General features: G+C 36.6%; 1 pseudogene; it reads right to left on the bottom strand.

Annotated features, from left to right (window-relative positions):
- LOC107751393 (homeobox protein PKNOX2-like) overlaps positions 1-26,254 on the bottom strand; it is a 65,794-nt pseudogene that overhangs the window by 29,543 nt on the left and 9,997 nt on the right.

Below are 26,254 nucleotides of genomic sequence, written 5' to 3'. Positions count from 1 at the left end.
CTCCGGTGAAATTTCACAGTATCTTACCGTACGCAGAGGTTAGTGAGCAGAGTGCAGCTGTTTAAATCTATGCAATTCATACGAGACATGTAAGTGCAAATTCTATCTATCTATCTATCTATCTATCTATCTATCTGTATTTTATGCCCAAAATTTTTTTCCCAAAAAGAAAAGAAGTCTGCCAGAGGATCTGGAACACAGAGAGAGAAAGGTGCCCATGGAGTATTTAGAATGGGAAAAAGTTCAACAAGCCAACGAGAGGGGGGATTATCACACACACTCTCTGACTGCTCTGATTGTCAGCAGATTCCTAATGAAGAGTTTAAGTTTCAGAAGAGCGCTGCAAGGAGACTCTGCGGCAGGCACGTACGTTCAGACCAGCCAACAGAGCCCGGCGGGGAGGGTCAAATATCAGCGCACGCTGGACACTGATGAGACATACGGCTAAATGGTTAGAGTCATAATCTATCCATCCGCTCCGGTGAAATTTCACAGTATCTTACCGTACGCAGAGGTTAGTGAGCAGAGTGCAGCTGTTTAAATCTATGCAATTCATACGAGACATGTAAGTGCAAATTCTATCTATCTATCTATCTATCTATCTATCTATCTATCTGTATTTTATGCCCAAAATTTTTTCCCAAAAAGAAAAGAAGTCTGCCAGAGGATCTGGAACACAGAGAGAGAAAGGTGCCCATGGAGTATTTAGAATGGGAAAAAGTTCCAGAAACAAGCCAAAAAGAGTTCTAGAACAATCCATAAACTGTATAATATGATTCTTTAAATTGTTTATAATGTTCTACACTTTCTGATTTTGACAGGAGCAGAGAAGTCCTGAAGAGCAGGTTTAACAGGGAGAACGAATCACTTTCTGATGAGACCAGTGGAGCAAAAATGAGCATGGTGGGATAATGAGCCGATGTTTGCTGCTCTTGGCCCCAACAGCTGATGTTTGTCTTTGTGTAGTGCCCGGAGCTACGCCGAATGGAATCCTTGGAAACTCCAAACAATCCAATATTAAATTTCCTCTGCAATGCCACAGGGAGAGAGAATCATGTGTGTGGGGGGGGAAGGCAGCGGGGAGATGAGAGGAGTGAGAGAAAGAGAGACAGAGAAAGAGAGAGCAAGACAAAATACACTCATAGAGGGTGAGAAGATGAGATGTCAGGGGGGTACGGAGAAAATGAAAGAATGAACGAGAGAGAGACCAAGAATATTCAGGGATAAAATGACAGGCTATTTTGAATGGAAAGTCTCTCTGTGGCCATCCTCAGGTCTGAGCCAAGTTTCGAACCCGCAGGTGCATCAACAACTGTGGCTTCCATCAGATATAGTGTTACCATGAAAGCTTCCATGTGCGCCTCAGGGAGACAGACACATTCCTTGGTGTATCTATAACATTTCAAATAACCCTCAGTCCAATTTCTGACTGTTTATTTTACTAAAATGGTAGCGTTCTTCCACCTAAAGGGGTCATTATCTAAATCAACGGTGCTGGTATGCCATGACTAGAACCACATGGAATTTTTCCTTAAATTTAGAACCACAATTCATAAAGTTTGTCTAATCCCTCATCCAGAATTTGATTATGCTTTCAGTTAATAAGAGTACATTTAGCCAAATTTTGCCCATATTTAAATCTTTTCTCCCATTGACTTCACTTCTAATTCATATTTGCATTCTTTACTGTGGGAATTTTCCTAAAGCAGAAAAGGTGTGGTCACATTTCCCTGTGCTCAGCGAAATCCAGTCATTTCAATAGGAAGCCGTGTGATTAGAAGTTTTGCGTGCAGAGCTTAAAAGTTTCCCATGCAGATGTTCATGTTGGTGAGAAACCAGTTTCGTTTGAAAGTGATTTCTGTGTGAACAGTGTTTCATACATCACTATGGTATTGACAATACCTTTATTGCCCTCGAAATTGTACTGAAATGTGACTGCACATTAAGTTTTATCTGTCAAAAAAAGCATTTTCGTTAGGGATTCATGATACTGTATATCGGTACCATATTGGTTATCAGCTAATACTGGATATTTAATTGTGCATGTTAATTTCCTCTATTTTTACATATATATTACCTTTGTCATCATCTAATGCTCAACTAAAGTTAATCTTGGAAAACTCTAATAAAATAATAAAATTTAGTTTAGCAAATCTCAAAGATTTTTAGAATTTCAAAATTTGATTTAGAATTAACAAAACTTATTTATTATAAATACATTTTTGCTGATAATTATATTATATTATATTATTATGTTATTAGTGCTGTCAAAATTAGCATTAACGCATGCGATGAATTTTTTCAGTGTAATGCGTTAAAAATATTTAACACAATTAACGCAGGGGCAGAGCTAGTGTTGGCGACCCCACTCATAACTGCTGCTTCTGTCTCTTTTTTCCTGACATGAATTGTGTTTATTTAGACTCAAAACGTCTTTACGACCACATCAAATGGGAGACTTTTCAGACGCGCACTCCAGTTTCACCTCAGCGCCAGGCGCTAGTCAAATGAGCGCGGAAAAGGTACAGGTGACAAGGGAGCTTCAGTAGAACAACAGTGAACCGCATGCGGTCAGATGAGATGTTGTCAGGCCATATGTCAGTAAAAATGAATTTCCCCTGTCCTGTCAGCACTTATACTGTGCTCGTAGCACACGCAGAAATGCAGTGGCGCGCTCTGCATATAATTTCATATTAAAGTGCAAATGAAACTACGAGCATGCAATGTCGTAGTTATGTTGTCAGTTAAGTCATGAAGTTACCAAAAAGGCGATTAAAGCTGCCTTAAAACTGTGCATGCATGTAAGTATTTGTTGAGTCACATTTAAAAAACATGTCTCTGAAATGCAGTGGTTTTCAAAACTGTCCTGGAGCAGCCCAGCACTGTCTCCCTCATCTAACACACCCGATTCAACTCGTCAGCTCATTAGTAGAGACTTTAAGACCTGAAGTGAGTCAGAAAAGGTAAAGAGTTGTGAGAAAATAGGATGCGTGTCAGATCTGTGTCATGTAAAGCAGCGGCAGCTCTTAAAGCAGCCAAAATAACCTAATAACCCAGCTGTTGTGATGTCTGATAATCAAAGAACAAAAGAAAAAAAGAGGAAATCAATAACTTTTGTAGCTTTAAGGATTTATCTATATTTATTCAATTTCTGTATATTTCCCACTTGCTGGAGGGCACAGGTAGCTAAATATGACATTTATTAATGGGTCTACTAAATGTTAAAATTGATAGCTCTCAGTTATACTGTAATGTTGAATGGCTATATTCAATGGTTAAATATTAGGGGGAAAAAACAATTTCATAGAGACATCAGTAGTATTGGTATCAGTGATCCTCGCCTTCAGTCATAAAAAAGATGCCATTAAACAAATATGAAAAATATACTGTCTTTATGTTGTTTCTACATTAATTTGAAGATTGAATGTGAAATTATTGCAATATAAAAGTATATTTAAAAACTTTAATGTTAGGTGGGATTAATTGCGATTAATTTCAGAAAAATTTTATTAATCAGTTAATTTTTTTAATCGACTGACAGCACTATTATATTATATTATATTATATTATATTACATTATATTATATTATATTATATACCAGAATTGTAATATTGTTGGCTCCCCAATTTTGAATTATATATTATAAAACGACAGAAAAATACAGTTAATGCAACCTCTGGAAAATCGTACCTCTGGAGCAACCCCTGTGGAAATGTTGTCTCCTTTGGAACCCCTACTATACTTCTATATGAGGCTCATGAAGGTGTTTTGTATGAATGTGTGTGCGTATACGGCAGGCTCAGCAAACACACTCCAGTGGAACCCCACGGTCAGGACGTCTCCTCTCTAACGTACACACACCGCAGCAATGCAGACAGATCGCTCTGCGCTCTCGCTCCCAGTCTCTCTGGAGGTGTACAGAGAGGCCCTGGCCGGCCCCAGCACTCTGCCCTGGCCATCTGGAGTACATTAGGGCTGGGGGGATATTGGATCCCCCTGCCGTGGCCGGCAGGATGGGTGGCCTGGCCCACTGCAGCCCTTTTCAGCAGCCCAGCATGATTGATAGGAGGCTTCACTCTGTTCTGACTGACTCCTGCTGCAGTCACCACACACTGTGACCAGAACACACACGCTACTACAAGCACTAGCTCGAAAACTATGACACGTATACGTCAAACTGTGGCACGCTGACGCCTGAGGACATCGGTATGAGTAGACACACTATAATGGGTGGTACTGTATAAAGTTTTATACCACCGGATTATATAACAGCACTTCATAACACCAGACCTGGGCTGAGAAACACAACAGATGTCGTCAATAAAACATGAAAGTTCATCACACGCAATAAATCAGAGTACTGGCTACAAAACTAAGGATTAACCTGACAAATTGGCAGCAAAGTGAGCTGCAGTACATTTATATTCTGCTTATATCGCTTGGCTATACTCAGAAAAGCAAATCATCTCTCTGAAAGAGAACAATACTTACTTAGGAATGATCAACAAAAGTTACGAAAGATCAATGCAACAAAAATGTTCCAAATGAGCAAATTAATTCATTATATTTGTTAACCCCTCCATTCATTATTTTGTTTGACATGATAGATGTTTGAATGATACAACAGTGTTTTAGTTCCATGTTAAAATAAAAGCAAATCTCAGATTTCTTACCCTGACAATAATATTGTGACAATAATTTTTCTATGTTTTAGTGCCATGTTAAAATAGAAATAAAAAAAATTGAATAAAGTTGTAACATTATGAGAACAAAAATGTAAATGTTACAAGTTTAGTCACAATGTTTTAAGAAAAAGGGTAATGTTGCATGAATAATGTGAAATTAAAATAAAAAACACATTTAATTGAAGTTACAGTAAAATTAATGTTATGTGAATAAAGCATAATGTTTTGAGGGGGAAAAAATATATTATGCGATTATCATAATAGAAACAGGCTGCATTATTTTAATTTAAAAACAAATATATTCCCATAAAAGGCCTATTTTAAGATTATTTTCAAAACATTATAATTTATTTCATGACTGACGTAATTTTCAAAATATTAAAAATGTATTTTCGTAAAAGACCAATTATGAGATTACTTTTAAAACACTGACTTACCTTTTTTTATTTTATTTTTATTTTAATACTAAAAGCACAAAAACACTGTTGTAGAATGATAATCAATGTTCAATGTTTTTGGCCGACTGAAACATTATGACCTATTGAACTTGTTCTTCATTGAAAAGCATCTGTGTACTTGTATGTAACACAGCTGAGCAAACTTCAACTTCATGCAGGAATGCAAGAACCTGTGAGGAAACATCTACAATCTCTAAAGAACCATATTACCAACTCACTCACCTTGTACAGTGAAAAACTAATAAATAAATATATTATATATTTTTTTAAGGCTTTAATGAACCTAAAACGCTGCACAGATCCATTAAAAAAAACTTAACTTTTTAGGAGTGAAGGGAAAAAAAAGGTTAGAACAAGAAAATGTAAATGAAGTTTGCATGACTAATCGCCTGAGATTATAAATATAGCCTACCATAAAAGTTCCTTCAAGTGCTCCAAAAATATTGCAAGAACTATTTCTAAAAGCAAGTTAAAGAAAACGAATCTTCGCCCACAAAGTTGGCTAATAAATTGTATTACGTCTGTGATGCATACCTGCACGTTGCACACCTCAGGTTAATCCCTATCTCAGAAAAGAAGAGAGGAAGAAAATCAGTGAACGTGGCAGAGACGAGGAATTAAAAAAAAAAAAAGAAAGAAAGAAATAGGCGACATTTCGAGTAAATGGCATCCAAAACCCACTCCAATTATCTTTGGCAGCCATGCCAGGGAGGCTGACTTAATTAAAGTGAGTGGAAAAGGAAGAGAGAGAGAGAGGGAAGAAGTGATTGAGGGGGCAGAAGAGTACGTATCAGCACCAAGCACAAAGCCGAGCACCACTGCCGTCCACCACTCTTTCTCTTTTCAATTTCACTTCAAAGGACCAAGGCAAGAAATCATAAAAAAGGGAGAGCGAGACGTTTTTTTAAGCAATATAATTGCACTATTCATATCCAGTGTTTTTATCATCATTCAGATAGGACAAAAAAATACATAAAAAGAGAATAAAAAATGATTTTACTCGCCGCTAAATCCCCAATAATCCTCTTGTGCTTTTCCAAGTCTGCCTTCGACGTTGACCTTTTCGCAGGAATCCTGTTGCCATGGAAACTCTTGCTGCACTCCCCCCGAACACACATCATTTTGTACATATTTCTGTCATCGCTCTGACAGAATACTCACAGGAAACGGTTGTTTAAGTGCAAATGTAGCTTGTTTTGCCCCCTAAACTCTTTGCTAATCATATTAGTATTTATAGAGACTAACTGACCACGTTTTGCGTACGTGATTATCAGTGCACGCTAACTCGCATGTGATGTTTACAACATCTAAACAACTTCCATTAGCACTCAAATGAATATTAATACAGAAACCTCTGCTGTCAATCTGATGGTAGCTGAACTTTTTTCATGCCTGATCGACCCAGTGATATGGCGTATCTCTCTTTAGTTCATCAACACTTCATCAGCCCCTCATGTAAATGAAATCTTGAGTATGAAATATATAGACAATGCCAAACAGAAGGCAGCTGGTCGCTGAGGGCCGTCCAGAAGGACTGTGGGTGGCAGATTTATAAATTCAGCTATAATGTGTGACTTCAAAAATAAACAGCTTTTAACAGAGGACAATGGCTGTTTCATAACTGCAAGATGATGTGAGATGCTGTGATTTCAAAGCAAGGTTTTAATGCTGTGAAGATGGTAAAAAAATATATACATTTTATTGGTCTTATGAATGTATTTTATATTACTACAGGATGTACTACACCAAAATGTACTGTATAACAAATTTCAGTAACATTAGATTAGGGAACACATATTCACTTATTAACTAAGAGTTTTCCCTCAATAAACTCCCAATTTGCTGCTTATTGATAGTAAGTATGGTGGTTGCTGTAGTAGTTATGTTTAGGTAATGGGTAGGGCTAAGGGATCTAGAACATGGTAATGCAGAATAAGGCTCTATAAGTTATTATGTGCTTTAAAAGAACTAATAAACAGCCAATATGCTAGTAATATGCATGCTAATATGCAACTAGTTGATAGTAAATAGTGGTCCCTAATTAAGTGTTTTCCAAATTTCTATTCAAACACAAAAACAAAAACAGTTGTAGATGATACGTACTTCATTGCAACCTCTGATACTGATGAGGTGATAATAATAACAGATGGCAAATTCTATACTATTATGTTACTTTAAAAAAAAAACTTAAAAATCTAAAATGATTAATTTTAAGTGAATTTATTATTTTATTTATTAGTTTATTATTTATTATTTATGCATCACAACATTACAAAGTACAGTATGAAAAATTAATATTCATTTTGAAATTGGCTAAAGATGACATTTTTTACGTAAGCAAAGTCAATTTTACATATATTTTAAAGCATTAGATGATGGAAATATTATTGTAAAAATGGGGAAATCAGCATCCATAATTAAATATCCAACATCAAATAATAATAAAAAACACTGCAGTGCTATTTCAGTATATATAGTACCTGATAACACTTTTGTGTGTGTGTGTGTGTGTGTGTGCAAAAGTGCCACAACTGTTCGCCCCATTGTATTTGTCAAAATGAGCATTGCAGGTTTTGTGCCTGTTTGGATACCTGTTTAATATATTTAATATCATTGTGGATGCTGCAGGATGATTTTTTAATGAAGCTTCAGATTTAAAATGATGTTTGCAGGCTGAGCGCTGAAAGAGGCTCTATGGGCCAGATTGCTGAGGGCCGGAGCTGGAGCCAGGAGATAAGACCGACTCCAGCCGCCTTGCTTTAGGGGACAGTGAAAGACCTGGTAACTTGACAACCACTATTCTGTTTGGCTGAGATCATTATTGGTCTATATATATATTAGTGGTGTCAAAATTAGCTCACAACTGCTGTGTCTGTCACTTTTTCTCTTGACAAGAAGTGCATTTATTCAGTCGCAGAATGACTGAGAACAGGAGACGTTTCAGACGCGCGCTCCACTTCACTTCAGCGTCAGGCGCGAGTCAAGCGAGCGTGGAAAAAAAAAACGGCTCTTCAATTGCATGCACAAAGGCGCCGGCGCGCACTGTAGCCTGTATCCTCTCATATCAAAGCGCAGAATAAACTACATGCATGCAACGTCGTGGTCATTTAAGTCATGAAGTTACCAAAAAGGCGATTATAAAGCTGCCTTAAAACTGTGCATGCATGTAATATATTTTATATGAGTCACATTTAAGAACATGTCTCTGAAATGGTTTTCAAAACTGTCCTGGAGCAGCCCAGCACGGTCTCACTCATCTAACACACACTCGATTAAACTCGTCAGCTCATTAATAGATACTTTAAGACCTGAAGTGGGTCAGAAAAGGTAAAAAGAGTTGAGAGAAAATATGATGCGTGTCAGATCCGTGTCACGTTCAGCAGCGGCAGCTCTTAAAGAAATAGCAGCCAAAACAACCTAATAACCAGCTGCTGTGATGTCTGTTAATCAAAGGACAAAGAAAAAAAAGAGAGGTTGCTGCACCGGCAGTTATAGGGTTAATGCGGGAGCTGCGCCTGTGATTCAGCTGTTCTGCGTTCTGATTAAAAATTAAGACACAGAGCAGTGTTCACAGTTTAGCAGCTAAACTTTAGTTGTGGGCACGATTCGATTGCATAAGTGTTTTTATATTTTATGTCATTATTATATGAACGGATTGGAGCACTGTATTATTGTTTTATGCAAAGGTGCTTTGTCAATGGTAGCGCTCGCTTCCACGGTATAGTTTGAACACTGGGCTTATGGAAGGGAGGGGTTTGCTCCGAACTTGCTTGGAATGAATCGTTTAGAAATCATTGTCAAATGACTCTAATATTAAATGTATATTCTGAGAAAATTACAATGTTTTCTTACCTTAGATTCATTTAAACCTGTTGTAGGGGACTCCAACACAATATTAGAACACTTTAAAATACCATATGACCTGCTCTGTAAAAACTTTAATGTTAGGTGGGATTAATCGCGATTAATCACGATTAATTTCAGAAAAATGTGCGATTAATTAGTCGATTGATTAATCGATTGACAGCACTAATATATATATATATATTTATACATACATACACACTGTAAGGTTCTTCAAAAATACTGACATTTCCGCCAATGTACTGTCCAAAACAACTAACTAAATATGTTTTTCTTTTCTTTTACATTAATGCCAATACCACTGAAGGTTCACTGTTGCTTTCTCGACCCCTCTTGCTCTCTCATTTCACCCTCTCTCTTCACCTCGTCTCTGTGTCCATCCCTCACCCTCTTTCTTTGCTCCTTTTCCCCTGCCTTGGTGTACAACATTCCGGTGTGTTGAGCTCAGAGCACAGCGTTCGGCTCTCAGAGGCAGGATTGTTCTTGCCGTACAGGCCCAAAGCCCGTTGCCACGGATACCGCCATACCACAGATCTGACCCTGGAGAATTGAGCTGCTCACCCTCAGCAGGAGCCACTGGCAGCTGCAACACAGCTGTTAGCGCCGGGACAGGGTTACTTTCTTTCTTCCTCTCTCTGACTCACCCATTCATTCAGTCACTCGCTCTCTCATTTCTTTATCAATATCTACAATAATATATATATATATATATATCCATGGGAGCAGAGAATTCAACCTAAGGCCCTCTGATTCTTGTTAAAGAAAACATAAAAGCAAAATTGACCCCATTTACTTTCTTAATGAAAATGTTGCTGCTCTTATTGTGCATGATTCATTAGTTCATGTTACTTTAAAGAACAAAAATGCTTGCTTTCATAAAGTTTCATCAACATTTAATAACTTTTTCTGCTGATATAACCAAGGGGTATTGGGAAAAATAATATAAGAAAGTATTATTGCTCCTCTGTGGAATACTTGATTCTGATTGGTCAATCACAGTGTTCTATAGTCAAATATTTTAGAATAATGAACGTTTAACTGTTTAATTGACCATTGCCCCTGGCAACAAATGATCTACATAGCTGTGCTAGTTTTTTTCTATCATATTATTCCATGGTCTCTTCTAAAACAAAACAAAACAAAATAAATACTTTTCATTCTGAGATTTTTATATCCAAGCTATCCAAGCTACTTACTTTTTTATATAATGAAAGTGAATGGTGATTTAATGTTAATGTTTTGTCTGTTTTAAAACTTTATAGTTTATAAACATTTAATTTTGTGTTCAATGGAAGAAATTGAAGTTATACAGAGTGAGAAAATTATGAACTAATATTTTGCTGTGAATTATCCCGTTAATGTCAGTATGGTCCATTTATGTGTTTATATTGTACTGGTTATAGAAAATATTTTTAACAATCTAAAGCTACCCTGATTGCGAAGTTCAAAAATAAAATAAAATGTATCAATTTGTTCACTTTTTTTTGTGATAATGACTGACTGACTGTACATCCTCACATATTATAGCTTAACATCGACAAGTCCAATAAAGTTGTGATTATTAGAAATCAAGTTTTTTTTACCACTGAATATTTTATTTCATATGGTAACGTCATATCAGTCTCTTTCATTCACTCACTGACTTGCTTTTCACCAAATTCTCACATTCACTTTTGCTCTTTCCCCGAAATATTCCCTGGCAAACTATTTCGAAAAACCAGAGCAGTGACTCAAGTCTCCCATCCACATCAATCACAAACGTCCCACGGTTGTTCACTCTATCCTTAGCATGATCCATTAAACCATCGTTATCCAACATTCAAATCAAAACAGATGTTCCCCTCTAAAATTACAGTAAATAAATAAAGAAACAGAGGATGACAAAAACAGAGACCTATTTTTCACATTGCCAGAGCCTATTCGATGTCATATTATGGTTAGATGTTATGGCTGGAAGCTATGCCTTTTATCTAATCAGGGCATAGATTTTCCTCTCTTTTCCACCTCGGAGATAACCCGATTACACGGTAACACTGTCTCTGAATCAGTTTAGCAGCTGCCCTGTGGTTGAGCACACAGATCTGTATGCACCGGTGACAGATAGAGCTAAAATGCTGCTAAACTTATATGGAATATATAAAGAATTATTTGCCCTACAAGACAGAGGTATCACCAATATAAAATAACATTTAATGTGATTTACCTAAGTAGAGCAAGTTCCTAAATCAACTTTTTTTTTTATATCTTTATTTCATGGGGTCCCTGATAAAATGTCAATTTTTATAATGGTATGCTTGATTAAAAACCCATAAAATCAAAACAAGAGTGCTGTGGCCTTTAGTCCATATTTACTAGCTTTAATGCTAGTCTACATGCTAGTGTGCTCCTAAAATTAAAAAAATTAATAAAAAATGCACTACACCGATTTTGTCCAATCTCTCTAGTTAGAGAATGTACTGCCCACGATACCATTACAATCAAATAGCAAGTAGTATCATATTCATGGCTGTGACTTGGCAATTAGAAAATGTCAATATGTCCTGCCAAACTTCCTGTTTCAGTAAAAAAAAAAAAGTTCACATCTGTATTCATCAAGCCATTTCATGTGATCTTGAATGTATTATCGTAACAAAATAATAAAAAATTTTCCACTTACATAAATTATATTAAGCATACAAATAAAATAGAAATAATTGCAAAAATAAGAGTTTATAATCATATTTTAATTAAATAAAGGTGTATTTTTAAAATAAAATTGTCAGACTACCTTATGAAAAACACGACAATAAAAAATGAAGCACGGTAAACAACAAAAAAAAGTGTGCACAGCTAGTGTTCAAAAAGTTAGAAGAACATCTGTTCTCAGTAAACATGCTGTAGAGCCAAACCCTGAAAACACTAACAGAGCAGTGCGTTTGTTTAAAGCAGAACGGCATGACAAAAGACAGTTAAATCACACACTAAGGAACTGCTATCTATGTCAGGTTGTTTCTATTAGTATTAGCACTCCAAAAAGACTTTCTGACTCTCTCTTACAGATATAAATCAGCTGAAATGAGAGAGATAAACAAGGATTCAAACTAAAACACACACACACGTGTTTTATGGGTTAGTTTTAAATGAACATTAAATCTTTCCTCTGACGTTGATTTGAAGAGCTGTTTAACATCTATATTCAGATGTGATGGTGTTTTGCATCTTTCATCATATCTAAACAATCTACTCGTGACATAAAACTGCTGCTATGAAAAACTAACAACTGAAATCTGGGAAATGTGATTTTTTTTTTTTTCAGATTACTGTCAAGCAAATGCTCTTTTCAGCTAGGAGTGATGCACGTTATGGTGAATTTAAATGCGTTTATATGTGTATCTATCGGTTACATGCACGTGGATGTTTGCTTAGCAGAGCGCGTATGTTTTTGCGTGTGTCTGTGCGTTCGAGAGGGAGATCCAAGCATGCATATGTGTCTGTATTTCTAACAGTAAAACTGTAGGGTTGCACATTCCTGTCCAACATAACTTAAGACAAGCAGACACTGAAGAAAACGCCTATAAAAATCTCTCAGCCTCTTCTCCTCCATCTGTTTTGTTTTCCTTCCATCTCTCCTTTTTGATGAGCTGGGTCTTCAGTCCCCCCAATAAAATCCCATTAGTTCTTAATGAAGTCGAGCTCGCTGCCTCGCGCCTTCACCTCATTTAGCACAATTGTCTGGCAGCCATTAGCACGGAGGCAATTACAGCCGAACGGCGAGAGTAATTGGAAATGCCGACAGGGACCCCAAGAAAACGGGAATAAATAAAAAAAATATTCAACCTAATAAGCCTCCGTTGGGTTGGTGGGGGCTGCTAGGCTAAATCAACATAATGCTAATCGAGGCTGATGAGGAACAGACTCGGGGTGAAGGCCAGGGGTGGTGGAGATGATGATGATGATGATGATGATGATGAGGTTGAGACTGTTATAGAAAGAGCAAAAGGAATCATACTAATCAACTGCTCAATGACACAAGGTACTGTACTGTTAATGCCCATGTAAACTGATTCTATACGGGAAAAATATCAATATCCACTATTAAAAGACATGAAATCAAAATGGACCACATTTCAATAAGCGTCCCAAGCCCAAATGTACACAATTATCAGAAAAATTGTATAAATCACAAAAATAATACTCATAGATAAAATAAAGTGCTGCCTTACATGATGTTTGGCACAGAAATAACGAAGTTAAATGTTGTGCAAATGCTCTTTCTGCTGCCATAATAATAATAAATTAACAACATTAATAATAATAAATAATGCAGGATTCACACAACTTTTCACCAATAAATTTCCATTTTTCCACAGTATTTTACTAATAAAGTACAATTAATTTAACTGATTAAACATTTTATATCTAAGCATAGCTTGAAATATATATATTTATTCTAATAATGTCCATGGCTTTTTCATGAATTGTATTACAATGCCTTTTCCAGGAACCGAAATTACAATTCTAAAATTCCATGATATTTTTTTCATGACTATGGAAACCCGGATAATACATTTTTAGTATTTGAATCTGCTGAAATTAAATGTTTTCTATGATTTGAAGTTAACTGACAGGATGATTTTAGTTCAATGTACCTTCATGATGCCAAAAACACATTTAAAGGCAATATGAAACTGTAATGTGGCATAAATAATGTAGGTGAGACTTTGATTATGAAAACATTAAGCTATAATATCGTTAGTTAGTATAATTTTGCCACAGCCTTGACTATTTCAGCAGCAAACTGATTGTAGGCATGGAGAAAATTATTACATTTTAAAGAAAAAATAATTAAGACTACAATACATTTTTTCCCTTTTGATTAACGTGCTCTGATGCATTGTGCATGACTTGTTTTTATTTCATGTTTGAAACAGAGCTTACTGGAAATAACATAATTCAGTCTACATCAAATAAACAACGGTAACATTCCATGCAAAGGACACTTTGTCAAGTCAGTCCTTGAATAATGAACAGTCACACGGTGATCTAGGTGTTGTGTGTGGCCTGCTGGTTCCAGAAGCCAGGACATCTCCCTTGACTACTCACCCTACTTACTCACATCAAACTGGGCAACTGGTGGCAGAAACCTGATCAGAGGGGGTAAAATCAGAGGGCACCTTTCACAAGAACTGGGCAGACTACCCAACGGTCCACAGGAGGGGGCAAAGAATAGGGTCTGGTTGGAATGGTGTGCGTCTGTGATGTGTGTGTGAAGGCGTCTTGGCACTAGCTTTCTGGAGTCGGCACGGGAAACAAGGTCGAGTCCCACAATGGTCTCCCATGGGGCATCCACAATACCAGCTCAATGACCACAGTCAACAATACTCTCAAGGCCTTTTATTCACAGAGTTCAATGGACCAGACACACCCAGCGGCACTTTCCTACACAAAACAAGATCCTTGCACACTCACACATACATACATATTCATACAACCTTATATAAATTACAATATTGCTTCTATAAAAGAGGCTTTCAGTCGTGGATCTGTCTAGAATCACTACTATTTCACAGTGTTGGGGACACCACATTAAAACCTAGCCATAAAAGTTAACCATAATTCAAATTAGTAAATTTGGATAACTTCTTTCATACATAAATAAACAGCATATTAATATAATGAAATAGTACATAATAGTATTTTGTAAAATTATACACAATATAATACAATGCTCCATCTATACAGATTCATTTAGTCAAATGAATCTGTGTATTTTTTTTAACTGACTCATTTAAATGACTCATCCAAGTGAATTAGTTTATTTAAAGTTAGTTTTAGTTTGTAGTTTGCATTTAAAGTATTGTACTTTTATTTGTGTTTTAGTTTGTATTTAAATGACTTTCTAAGTTAACCATTTCATTAAAAAGAATCAGACTTCAAAGATTCATTTTAGTTGAGTGTGAAATCTTTACACACAAAAAAAGCTCTGTTTTACCCCTATTTGTTGGAAAAAGTGGCTTGTTAATAAAAAAGTGAATGAGTTTTCAAGGTAGCTGAGCTTCTGTTATGCTACTACAAAGTTAATAGTATTGCTACATTTATTTGGTTGCTCCCCAACACTCCTCCTTAAGATTTGACAAAGTACAATAAGGTAATTCACTTCATCTTAGCTGTAATATGAGACCTGAGGAACTAGTCTTGATCATTTGAGAAGGTGAAAAACAAGGTGAAAAGACATTAAGCAAAGCATGATGAGTGAAGCACAGGGCTGCTACCGCAAAAATGAAAAGATGCAGGCTCCTTCCATTTCTCTTGAGCTGTGCTTTCGCTCCAAAAATGTTTATTTGTCTAAAAAGATCTACAAACAATCACTTCACTCGACAGGAGAGAGAGCTAGGAGGAGATTTAATTAGGGAAATCTCATTAGGTTTAACAAAATTAAGCGTAAAACAATCCTCTGCAGGGCTCCGAGAGCGAGAGGGAGAGAAAGAAAGGGGGAATTTGGGGTTATGAGCGATTAGAATCAGGAGGATATTGAGATAGTCACTTCCATGCTGCTGTGGGGAAAATGACTCTAGATACCCAGCTGTTTTCACACTCAATTAAAGAGACTTGCCTGGCTTTTACCCCCTCTGAAAAGCAAAGTGTTAACCCTTCCACATATTGCCGCTCATACAAATGTGTCCCTCATACTCGCTGTCTCTCACTCATGCACAACGTAATTTCACCCTGAGCCCACGAACCATTAAAGACACAAATTGTGTTTTCGAACAAATTCACACTCTATAAGGACATAACAAAAAGTGCTATTAAAGTGAGGAAACAAACTCTTAAACAACACAGCCAGGGTGATTGCAGGCGAACAGCAAGTGTTGGAAAATTCATTTCAAAATTCATCTGTAAAGGCCCAATTCAGACTAAACCAGTAAGGAATAACTCAACGACTCCAGAAGAGCAATATCACTGCAGAGAAATCACAGGTTTGTATAGGTGACACGGCATATTTATCAGCCATCTTCAAAATGTGGAAACAACCTTGGTTTAATAAAATAAATAAATAGAATCTGGTGACAAGCATGGCTCTGTTCCAACACCTAGTGAGTTGTCCTGTGCCTGCTGCCTACATAGGCAGCTGCTAGCATCCTAAAATGAAACTGAACCTCCTAAATGGTGAACTGAGAATACAAAATGAGGCAGCAACTCTAAACAAATGCCGTTGCACAAAATAGCATTTTTCACAAGTGCATGGTTTACAATTAATTTCTATGGAGTCTGTTGTTAGCATGTTGCTAAGCTAACTCTAATAATAACTAAGCATAAAATATTAACAGCTCAGACAAACATTTGTGTAAAATAGTAATTTTGTATTTAGATTTAAGTACTTTGTACTTTCCAGTATTAAATTAGTAGAATTGATTGAATGAATGAATGAATGAATGAATGAATGAATATCTATCTAGATAGATAGATAGATAGATAGATAGATAGATAGAATAAAGAAAAGAATGATAGAACAAACAATAGATAGAACAAATTAACAATAGAACGAAAAATAGGTACGTAGATTGACTGAATAATAGAACGAACGGATGATAGAATGATTGAACAAACAAGACAACAAACAATACAGAGACAGAACAAATGATAGATAGAAAAATAGACAAAATGATAGAATGGACTCGCATGTGTGTCTTTGAATGAACATGGAAGTGTTGATTTAGGAGCATCTGATGTTGGAGTTGAATGACAATGAATGGAGAACGAACAATAAAACTTATCAGCCATCTTCAAAATGTGGAAACAACCTTGGTTTAATAAAATAAATAAATAGAATCTGGTGACAAGCATGGCTCTGTTCCAACACCTAGTGAGTTGTCCTGTGCCTGCTGCCTACATAGGCAGCTGCTAGCATCCTAAAATGAAACTGAACCTCCTAAATGGTGAACTGAGAATACAAAATGAGGCAGCAACTCTAAACAAATGCCGTTGCACAAAATAGCATTTTTCACAAGTGCATGGTTTACAATTAATTTCTATGGAGTCTGTTGTTAGCATGTTGCTAAGCTAACTCTAATAATAACTAAGCATAAAATATTAACAGCTCAGACAAACATTTGTGTAAAATAGTAATTTTGTATTTAGATTTAAGTACTTTGTACTTTCCAGTATTAAATTAGTAGAATTGATTGAATGAATGAATGAATGAATGAATGAATGAATATCTATCTAGATAGATAGATAGATAGATAGATAGATAGATAGAATAAAGAAAAGAATGATAGAACAAACAATAGATAGAACAAATTAACAATAGAACGAAAAATAGGTACGTAGATTGACTGAATAATAGAACGAACGGATGATAGAATGATTGAACAAACAAGACAACAAACAATACAGAGACAGAACAAATGATAGATAGAAAAATAGACAAAATGATAGAATGGACTCGCATGTGTGTCTTTGAATGAACATGGAAGTGTTGATTTAGGAGCATCTGATGTTGGAGTTGAATGACAATGAATGGAGAACGAACAATAAAACAAATGACAAAGAAAATAATGATAGAACAAACAATAGATAGAACATTAGAACAAATGAACGATAGAATGAGAAAAGATTGGTCTATAGAATGATATAATGATATCTAAAACAAACAACAGAACAATTTAATGCTAGATAGAACGACAGAATGATAGAACGGAATGATAAATAGACAGACGGGCAGATAGATAGATAGATAGATAGATAGACTCTAAAAAATGCTGGGTTAAAAACAACCCAGTGCTGGGTGAAATATGGACAAACATATTAATAAATGTTAATTTTTGGGTTCATTTTAATCAAGAAATATAGTAACTTTTAAGCAATAGTTCAGTTAAATAAAACTACCCAGAGGGCTGGGTCAAAACAAACCAGTTGCTGGGTTGTTTTTAACCCAGCATTTTTTAGATAGAAGACAGACAGACAGACAGACAGATAGACAGATAGATAGGTAGATAGAAATGTTTAGAGAATTTTTTAGAAGATAATTTTACCCAACCTTGATCTTAGATCACTACATACAACAGCCTTTGCATCAGGAGCATGTCTATGATGACTTAAAATACTGCCTACATAGGCAGCTCACTAGCTTTTAGAACAGAGCATGTGTGTTTTTGAATGAATATTTAAGTGTTCATTTAGGAACTTACAGTTTGCTTGTTCTCAGCATTGGAGCATCTGATGTTGGAGTCAGTCTGACAGCACACTGCCTTCCAGACAGTCTACAACACAAGAAGAGAAACCTTCTGAGTACAGTTACATCTAATGGTCTGTGCACTAATAGCAAACCTGAGATCATTACTCCAGCGGCATTACAGCGAAACTTGTAAAATGGGCAGAAATGTTGATTTAGGTTTAAGCAGCACTGCATTTTGAGAATGGGGATCATTTTATTGACGCTGCGTGATACCAGTGGGCCTTCTTCCCCCACAATTTGAAAAGCAATTTGATATTTTGCGTGAAAGTATAGGTGTGTCCTGCTGTTCTGGCTTAATAGAGGCTGTATGTGTGTGTGTGTTTGTGAGCTTGGATAGGTGGGCAAACAAAGATAAAGACCAGGGCGGGAATGGCAGGAATGGCGGCCAGCCCCCCACACTTCAGTCTGTCAGTATAAGTTTGTGTGAAACCTTTCTCGGGTTTCTTCCAAACTACAAAGAAAACATTTTAGGGTTCTGTAATCCCTCCCGCAGCCTCTCAAAGCCCTCCACAGACATCCATACAGTCCGCAGTCCACCTCCCTCTCCCCCTCACGAGACCTAATCTGCCTTCCTGTTGACGTCAAAGTGAATTAGAGCAAGGAGAGCGCAGCAGCTCCCCCCAGGGGGCTGGAGAGCTAATCATGCTGTTCCTCACTGGCCTCAGAGGAAGCATTAGCGTTCCTGTTGCAGCAAACCGTCTCATCTACAGTGCAGGGCCTCTTAACAAACAACCAGGACATTAAACACACACATGAACAGCTTATTTACAGAAACACACACTAATAGGTCCCTCATACACACCACACTAGCCTCCAAACAGAGCCAGGTGAACAGAAGATTGGTGGGTTTGCCCTTCCCATCCCTCATTCAAACAGTCAGAGAAAGTTGAACTTTAGAGTAAACCTCTTTCTCTAATACACAGCGCACCTCTGTGAAATACCTAATCCCAGCTTCCCTCTGTCTCCACACCGACCTTCTGCACTCCCTCCAGCCGCTCTGAATAATGATTCCACATAGCGAAGGAGACTTTACACTTTAGACTGTGTGACTGACCTGATTCCTACTGAGATGACTGTGGCTTGGCTCTCTTATGTCTGGTGGTCTGATTCAGTGTTATTTTAGTATTATTTCTATACTATTTTAGTATTTATTCTTTTTTTTTTTTTTTTCAGTATTCATTTTAGTTTTTGTTTACATTTTGTTATTTGCTTTTGTCATTTTGTTGTTTTTGTTTTTTTAATTTCTATACAGCTTTAATTTATTTTTATTTCAGTTTTAGTACAATTTTAGTACTTCAACTTAAGGGTTGTTCACACCAAAGATAATAACTATAACTATAACATTTTAATGACCAGTCTAATTCCTGTGAGAATAGGGAAGTCCACACCAGAACTATAACAATAATGACACAGAGGAACTATATAGTTGGAGTCACTTACAAAGTGATCTGACGATCGATTAAAAAAAAAAAAACACCTTGACAGCCAATCTGTCTGACTTTAACAAGCTTGATTATTTAAAGCAACAGATGATCACAGATCACTACAGCACGCTTATAATAAATAGCATGTTATCGTGCGTTGATGTGGATGCTAATATAGTTCTATTTATAGTTGGCATTCTTGGTGTAAACAGGCCTTTAAACTTATTTCATTTCAGTTAGTTCACAAGGCAACATTTCTAGTTTTTTTTTCATCTAATATTTATATTTTATTCAGCTTCATTAAAAAATTATTTTAATCATTTTACTTATATTTAAAAATAACAATGGTGGTTGTATTTTTTTCACATAACACAAGGGAGGCTATTTGTGACTGTAAGTAAAATATCAGCAAACAGGTTAGCTTTAGCACAGATTTGACAATTGCATGCTGAGTTTACTACAAGCATTGATATCGCACCCTGGCACGGTCCATGGTTGAATGGCAGCGCTTATGTGCATACAAATTTGGGGGTCCAGTCAAGGTGATCAACATTAAACTGGTTAGCATAGGTGTGTGAGTCATTGTTGGTTAATACCATAACTACACCAAAAAGCATCTTTTTTTTTCTAACAGTGCCTGTTTACACCAACATGAACGTTCAACACGCCTAGAATATAGCCTTTAGCCATATTCTAACAAAACGTACTACATTTTATTATATTATAGTTTAGATGTTTTACCAGTGCCTGATTGCTTTTTGGATGAAGAAAACAATTGGCATTGATGAATGTCAATGCTAATAGATAGCTTTCTCCAGTGTTATATTAGATCCTCTTGTCTATTCAGTCTTGACTGTCCTATTAAAATAAATATGACTACACAGTCTACTACAGTCATTATATCAACACATTTTAAACACGGTCTATAACGCATCTTAAAATCCTCTTGATTTTGACCCAAGAAATGCAAGGTTTATGTGGTAATTACCCACAATGCCTTGCCAGTAACAGCCCCCCAGCTGCTCAAAGACTGAAAACAACATTTGCTGCTGAGGTTTTAGAAATTCCTGTTACTATGACAACCATGGAATAATTCACATTCAATGCGTCTCTCCTCTAATAAAGTGTGTAACATTAGGGCGTAATTGTGTTTCTGTGCAATAAATGAAAAAGCCCTTTGCAGTGAGAAATGCCTGATAGCAGTTGTCAAAAACGTCTGGAAGAATGACAGACTCTTTGTCTGTATCAGAAGATTGTGACTTGGCATCACAAAATCATTAAAATTTGATCGTAAAAGTAACCTTTAAATATGGATGGCAAGCACAATTAACCACAGTGTCAAAAACAGTCCAACTCTATAAACGCATGTGATGCATATAAACTATCAATAGCTTTAAAGGGCATCATGGTGGAGAGTCTGTCTCTTTAATATCAATTATAGTAACTTACAGAAGTGCGGCAAGACCAAGGAGGTTGAGTGAAATGAAAGCAGAATTCCTGGGAATTAGAAAGGATTTAGCGGACAATAGCAGGTATTCCCACTAGTGTAACTAGACTCTACTTGGCGTCATGAGAGGCTTAAACTTCACATTAAACCAGTGTGCAGCTGACACAGGAGGCCACGTTAGACACAACAAGAGGAATATGAAGCAACACGCAGACGCATTAAGCTTATATATACACACTGAGAACAAAACAAACGCACATGCTGCATGAAGCAAACGTTTATTTTGTTACCTTCCAGACTGACAAACAAACTCACAAAACAATATTAGCGCTTAATGAAGTAATGCTGTGCTCTCCATGTCGAAACAACACTTTCCCACTCTGCATGCATTGCACGTTTTGCTTGATCTAAATCTTGGAATATTTGCTGCAGTCTTCTCTACATTAGTGAGCTTCAGAAATCCAAACAGGAAAAAGACTTAACTGCTAAAAATACCTCCAGGCGTAGCAATGAGACAGGTAGATCCAGGCTCTTATCCGAAACACATCCTTCTAAATCTTTTAAATGGCACAGCACCTCACCATGAAATTTTTATTTTCCTCAGACTTTCAGAGAAGAGTTTATGGGAACTTTAAAACATGTAATGCCGCCGACTTCGGAATGGCAGAATCTGTAATGATGACACATTATTATAAAGCTGATGATGTCACAGTTGCACTAGATTGCATCATAACGGCCATATTTTAATAAATGAATGTAAACTGGTTGTTTCATGATTGTTTTCAGAAATACTGAATTAAAAACTTGGGGTCAGTCAGATTTTATTAATGTTTTTGAAAGAAGTCTCTCATGATCACCAAGCCTTCATTTATTTGGTCAAATATACAGTAAAAACAGTAATATTGTGAAATAAATGTGCCCTATTTAAATATATTTTAAAATGTCATTTATTCCTGTGATGGCAAAGCTGAATTGTCAGCAGCCATTACTCCAGTCATCAGTGTCACACGATCCTTTAGAAATCATTCTAATATGCTGATTTTCTGGTCAAGAAAAAAATATTTTTATTATCAATCTTGAAAACAGTTCTGTTCCTTATTATGCTGGAGCATTGAGGGTTGCTAGGGTGGTTGCTATGGAGTGCTAGGTTCAAATAATAATTTTTAAAAGTCCCTATTCTCTTTGATATACTAGTCTCTAGATATGGCTCAAATCCATCCTTCAAGTCTATGAGATTACCAAAATCCAAATCTCTTGGTAAATATTATAAATTAACATTATTATTATTAAAACTAACATGACAAAAGCTGATGGTCACCTTGCTGTGTGGAATATCCATGCCTGAGCTCATATGCTGTTTCGTTTCTCTCTGCTCATAGGAACTCTCTGGCCCTCAGCCAAACTCCAGCTCCCATCTGCCCAAACCCAGACACTCTGTGAGGCCTGCAGCTCGCTCTGCTTCCTGTCCTGGGACTTCAGGAATGAGAGCTGGGACACGGGAGAGTCAGACACTAAGCTTTCAGCAGATTCCCTAGCTTAAGATGACTTTCATGAGTCTGTCGCATACACACAAGATGAGACCTGTGGTGTATTGTAACAAAGTAATAATACTTCGTTACAGTACTTGAGTATTTTTTGGGAGTATCTGTACTTTACTTGAGTTTTTATATTTCAGCCAACTTTTACTTTTACTCCACTACATTTCCTAATTAAAATGTATACTTCTACTCCGATACATTTCCCCGAAGCATATTCGTTACTTACTAAAAAATAGTCAGAAGTCAGAAGAACACGGACTGAAGGAAAGCAGGTTTGACGAATCAGTGGTCTGGCGTTTGCAAGTTAGACTCCTAAAACAACACCTTTGCTCACGTGCAAACAAGTGCGAACACAACCGCGGATGATTCATTTTCCACTCAAGTCGAGGCTAGGGTGTGCTGTGCGATACTGCATCGTCTGCGATAATGTGCACTACAGCACGCTTATAATAAATAGCATGTTATCGTGCGTTGATGTGGATGCTAATATAGTTCTATTTATAGTTGGCATTCTTGGTGTAAACAGGCCTTTAAACTTATTTCATTTCAGTTAGTTCACAAGGCAACATTTCTAGTTTTTTTTTCATCTAATATTTATATTTTATTCAGCTTCATTAAAAAATTATTTTAATCATTTTACTTATATTTAAAAATAACAATGGTGGTTGTATTTTTTTCACATAACACAAGGGAGGCTATTTGTGACTGTAAGTAAAATATCAGCAAACAGGTTAGCTTTAGCACAGATTTGACAATTGCATGCTGAGTTTACTACAAGCATTGATATCGCACCCTGGCACGGTCCATGGTTGAATGGCAGCGCTTATGTGCATACAAATTTGGGGGTCCAGTCAAGGTGATCAACATTAAACTGGTTAGCATAGGTGTGTGAGTCATTGTTGGTTAATACCATAACTACACCAAAAAGCATCTTTTTTTTTCTAACAGTGCCTGTTTACACCAACATGAACGTTCAACACGCCTAGAATATAGCCTTTAGCCATATTCTAACAAAACGTACTACATTTTATTATATTATAGTTTAGATGTTTTACCAGTGCCTGATTGCTTTTTGGATGAAGAAAACAATTGGCATTGATGAATGTCAATGCTAATAGATAGCTTTCTCCAGTGTTATATTAGATCCTCTTGTCTATTCAGTCTTGACTGTCCTATTAAAATAAATATGACTACACAGTCTACTACAGTCATTATATCAACACATTTTAAACACGGTCTATAACGCATCTTAAAATCCTCTTGATTTTGACCCAAGAAATGCAAGGTTTATGTGGTAATTACCCACAATGCCTTGCCAGTAACAGCCCCCCAGCTGCTCAAAGACTGAAAACAACATTTGCTGCTGAGGTTTTAGAAATTCCTGTTACTATGACAACCATGGAATAATTCACATTCAATGCGTCTCTCCTCTAATAAAGTGTGTAACATTAGGGCGTAATTGTGTTTCTGTGCAATAAATGAAAAAGCCCTTTGCAGTGAGAAATGCCTGATAGCAGTTGTCAAAAACGTCTGGAAGAATGACAGACTCTTTGTCTGTATCAGAAGATTGTGACTTGGCATCACAAAATCATTAAAATTTGATCGTAAAAGTAACCTTTAAATATGGATGGCAAGCACAATTAACCACAGTGTCAAAAACAGTCCAACTCTATAAACGCATGTGATGCATATAAACTATCAATAGCTTTAAAGGGCATCATGGTGGAGAGTCTGTCTCTTTAATATCAATTATAGTAACTTACAGAAGTGCGGCAAGACCAAGGAGGTTGAGTGAAATGAAAGCAGAATTCCTGGGAATTAGAAAGGATTTAGCGGACAATAGCAGGTATTCCCACTAGTGTAACTAGACTCTACTTGGCGTCATGAGAGGCTTAAACTTCACATTAAACCAGTGTGCAGCTGACACAGGAGGCCACGTTAGACACAACAAGAGGAATATGAAGCAACACGCAGACGCATTAAGCTTATATATACACACTGAGAACAAAACAAACGCACATGCTGCATGAAGCAAACGTTTATTTTGTTACCTTCCAGACTGACAAACAAACTCACAAAACAATATTAGCGCTTAATGAAGTAATGCTGTGCTCTCCATGTCGAAACAACACTTTCCCACTCTGCATGCATTGCACGTTTTGCTTGATCTAAATCTTGGAATATTTGCTGCAGTCTTCTCTACATTAGTGAGCTTCAGAAATCCAAACAGGAAAAAGACTTAACTGCTAAAAATACCTCCAGGCGTAGCAATGAGACAGGTAGATCCAGGCTCTTATCCGAAACACATCCTTCTAAATCTTTTAAATGGCACAGCACCTCACCATGAAATTTTTATTTTCCTCAGACTTTCAGAGAAGAGTTTATGGGAACTTTAAAACATGTAATGCCGCCGACTTCGGAATGGCAGAATCTGTAATGATGACACATTATTATAAAGCTGATGATGTCACAGTTGCACTAGATTGCATCATAACGGCCATATTTTAATAAATGAATGTAAACTGGTTGTTTCATGATTGTTTTCAGAAATACTGAATTAAAAACTTGGGGTCAGTCAGATTTTATTAATGTTTTTGAAAGAAGTCTCTCATGATCACCAAGCCTTCATTTATTTGGTCAAATATACAGTAAAAACAGTAATATTGTGAAATAAATGTGCCCTATTTAAATATATTTTAAAATGTCATTTATTCCTGTGATGGCAAAGCTGAATTGTCAGCAGCCATTACTCCAGTCATCAGTGTCACACGATCCTTTAGAAATCATTCTAATATGCTGATTTTCTGGTCAAGAAAAAAATATTTTTATTATCAATCTTGAAAACAGTTCTGTTCCTTATTATGCTGGAGCATTGAGGGTTGCTAGGGTGGTTGCTATGGAGTGCTAGGTTCAAATAATAATTTTTAAAAGTCCCTATTCTCTTTGATATACTAGTCTCTAGATATGGCTCAAATCCATCCTTCAAGTCTATGAGATTACCAAAATCCAAATCTCTTGGTAAATATTATAAATTAACATTATTATTATTAAAACTAACATGACAAAAGCTGATGGTCACCTTGCTGTGTGGAATATCCATGCCTGAGCTCATATGCTGTTTCGTTTCTCTCTGCTCATAGGAACTCTCTGGCCCTCAGCCAAACTCCAGCTCCCATCTGCCCAAACCCAGACACTCTGTGAGGCCTGCAGCTCGCTCTGCTTCCTGTCCTGGGACTTCAGGAATGAGAGCTGGGACACGGGAGAGTAGCTTTCAGCGCTTTCAGCAGATTCCCTAGCTTAAGATGACTTTCATGAGTCTGTCGCATACACACAAGATGGTGTATTGGGTGTATTGTAACAAAGTAATAATACTTCGTTACAGTACTTGAGTATTTTTTGGGAGTATCTGTACTTTACTTGAGTTTTTATATTTCAGCCAACTTTTACTTTTACTCCACTACATTTCCTAATTAAAATGTATACTTCTACTCCGATACATTTCCCCGAAGCATATTCGTTACTTACTAAAAAATAGTCAGAAGTCAGAAGAACACGGACTGAAGGAAAGCAGGTTTGACGAATCAGTGGTCTGGCGTTTGCAAGTTAGACTCCTAAAAAAC

The sequence above is a fragment of the Sinocyclocheilus rhinocerous genome, unplaced genomic scaffold (assembly GCF_001515625.1).
Source record: "Sinocyclocheilus rhinocerous isolate Xijiao unplaced genomic scaffold, SAMN03320098_v1.1 scaffold1624, whole genome shotgun sequence".
Taxonomy (NCBI): domain Eukaryota; kingdom Metazoa; phylum Chordata; class Actinopteri; order Cypriniformes; family Cyprinidae; genus Sinocyclocheilus; species Sinocyclocheilus rhinocerous.
The sequence above is the reverse complement of the archived record's forward strand: the minus strand, read 5'-3'. Positions and strand labels throughout refer to the sequence as shown.